The 2,741-nt window shown below is 37.1% G+C and overlaps 1 pseudogene; it reads left to right on the top strand.

Moving 5' to 3' along the window:
* The first annotated feature begins 489 nt into the window (after positions 1-489).
* LOC132305707 (small nucleolar RNA R71) lies at positions 490-588 on the top strand (annotated as a pseudogene).
* Positions 589-2,741: the final 2,153 nt, after the last annotated feature.

Below are 2,741 nucleotides of genomic sequence, written 5' to 3'. Positions count from 1 at the left end.
CAACTTGGATTATAATGAGTACCATAAGGATTGTTCCCTTGGTTTACTAAAGAAGCATTGACTTGTTCATTAGGTTCATTATGCACTTGTTTATGAGGACAATGAGAAGTAGAATGAAGAACACTAGAACAAGTCATACATGTTTCATTTGATGCACGATGAGAATGGTTAGGAAAGGAAGATACTTGGTTCGCCGAGTTTTGGTTAATAAAAAATTAATCAAACCTTTGCGCTAAAGACTTCATTTCGGCGGCTATTTCATTTGAATGCTTGACTTGATGTAAGCCTACACTCTTCCTACCTTGTGAATTTCTACCATTCTTGGATGATAGTGTTCTATGTAAAGAATTTTCACTCATGCTTTCATAAAGATGCCACACGTCATCCTCATGTCTATCAATGTAAGAGCCACCCATGGAAGCATCAACCATACCTTTATAGTTGTCCGATAAGCTCTCGAAGAAATATTGAACTAATTGCCATTTGGGCATGTCATGATGTGGACACTTCCTAAGTAATTCATTGAAGCGTTCCCATGCCTCATGAAATGTTTCTCCATCCCCATGTGAAAATTCTCGAATTGAGGTTTTCATGGCATTGGTCTTAGAAATCGGATAGTACTTCTTTAAAAACTCTTGTTGCATTTCCGCCCAAGAAGTGATTGAAAAAAGGCCTAAGATTGTTAAACCAATATTTTGCTTTGTCCTTTAAGGTGAATGGAAAAAGTTTGAGTCTTAAGACCTCTTCCGGCATGTCCGTATATTTTACGGTGGAACATACTTCAAGAAACTCATTCAAATGCTTGTAAGGTTCTTCACTAGGAAGTCCATGAAAGTTAGGAAGCATTTGAATAGTTTGTGCTTTAATCTCATAATGATGTGCTCTAAATGGTGGCAATTGAATGTATGTGGGTGCATTGTATTCATTAGGCACATAGTGATCTCTCAAAGCAAGAGGTGGAATAGCTACTTGAGGTGCAACATGAACACCTTGGTTATTAATTGCTTGATTAATGATGGGAGGTTGTGGAGCATATATTGGCCTTGGCATTCCATATGGAACTTGGCCTTGTTGTTGTGGTGGTTGGATGAATGGCCTTGGCATGCCTAATGGTACTTGCATGTTTTCATTGTGCACATTGGGATGAAGGATACTTTGTTGGTCTATGTGACCAAGGTCCTCAATATGGTCATCATTATGGTCATCCATTGATAGATTGGTTCTATTTGAACTTCCTCTTCCCCTAGGATTTCTAATGATGGATTCAAGATGCAAATCAAGAGGGATAAGAGTTGGTCTCAATGAACGACGTCCATGCATGCACAATGCACAACAACAAACACAAAGAATGACACACTTCACCTTCACAACAATGCAATGAAACTCCCTCCATAAACATTTAACCTATATTCCTATGCTTTAACAAAGATGATGCAAAGAACAATAAAATAGCCTCCACGCGGGCTCACGATTTATCTAAGAATTGAATTACAAGCTTCCACGCGGACCGACGATTTAATTAAGGAATTGAGTAAAGAAAGTCTCACAAAGGTCCTTTAGCACTTCAACTCCAAATTTAAAGCTTAGCTTAGCAATTTTTAAGTTTTTAGCATATTTCCTTTCTTTGCTTAGCTTCTTTGCGTGGATGTTCCTTTCCTTGCCTTCTTGCTCAATGCTCCTTGCCAAATATGAACAAACACAATAAATAACCAAAAGAAAAAGAAAAAAAAAAAGTAAAGACATAATCAAAAGAGTACTAATCCTAATCAATTCCACAAATCCGACGTTGCCTAATCTAATCAATCAATCCTCGGCAACGGCGCCAAAATCTGACGAGTGTTTGTGGCCGCTCGTTACACGCCAAAATTGATGTAGTGAATGTGCGGTTCAAGGAAAGCCTTTTGGGTCAAGTTTAAATTTATAAAAACCACTACCAACACCACTACTAACGTAGCAAGAGTGAGTAGGGATCCTTCCAAGGGATTGTGGGGATTGAGCAATGTCGGAGTTGATTGTGGAATCGCTATTAGGCTTAGTAGGTCGAGTGATCAAACAATTGATTGGTTGGTTGATTAGATTAGAGAACAACTAAATTAGACTAAGTAATTGAATGCAATGGAGAGTAAGTAAGAGAGAGAAGAGTCTTGGGGTTTAGAGATTACCACCAAGTAATGCATTTCTATATTATTGACAAGTGATTAATGAGGGCAATTAGGGTGTTGTAATATTGGTGTGTGTGTATTTGGTTAATTCAACAAGCAAGGATGGCTAGTTAAGTATGTATTGTCTAAACATCATGTGAAAGGCATAATATATCTAAGCAATGAAGCATATATTGTCTAAACAACATGTGAAAGGCACAATAAATCAAAACAAGTCATTAATCATTTCATTAGGCTCACAAGTCAAATACAACACAAGAGAAAGACATATGCTACTTGTATTCAAAAGCTTGGAACATCAAATAACAAGTAAAGATTGTCCTCCCATTTAACACTACACTACAACTACACTACATCTAAACTACTAGCATGAAAGTAAACTAGGGAAGAGGCACAATCCATCAAGGAATAAGTATGAACCATCAAGAGGATCACAATAGCATTCCTTTAAGCACTATGTTTTGATAATCTCAAAATCCATGGCATCAATACACATAGACATGCATCAACAACACAAAATCTAGAGACAAGAACATGAACATCAATTTTAGTATAGATAGACATATGAAGAGAATGAAA

Source organism: Cornus florida, unplaced genomic scaffold (genome assembly GCF_030987335.1).
Source record: "Cornus florida cultivar Cherokee Brave unplaced genomic scaffold, ASM3098733v1 CherokeeBrave_3.0.0_Hap2_Chr04, whole genome shotgun sequence".
Taxonomy (NCBI): domain Eukaryota; kingdom Viridiplantae; phylum Streptophyta; class Magnoliopsida; order Cornales; family Cornaceae; genus Cornus; species Cornus florida.
Note: the sequence above shows the minus strand (reverse complement) of the source record. Positions and strands in the feature narration are given on the sequence as shown.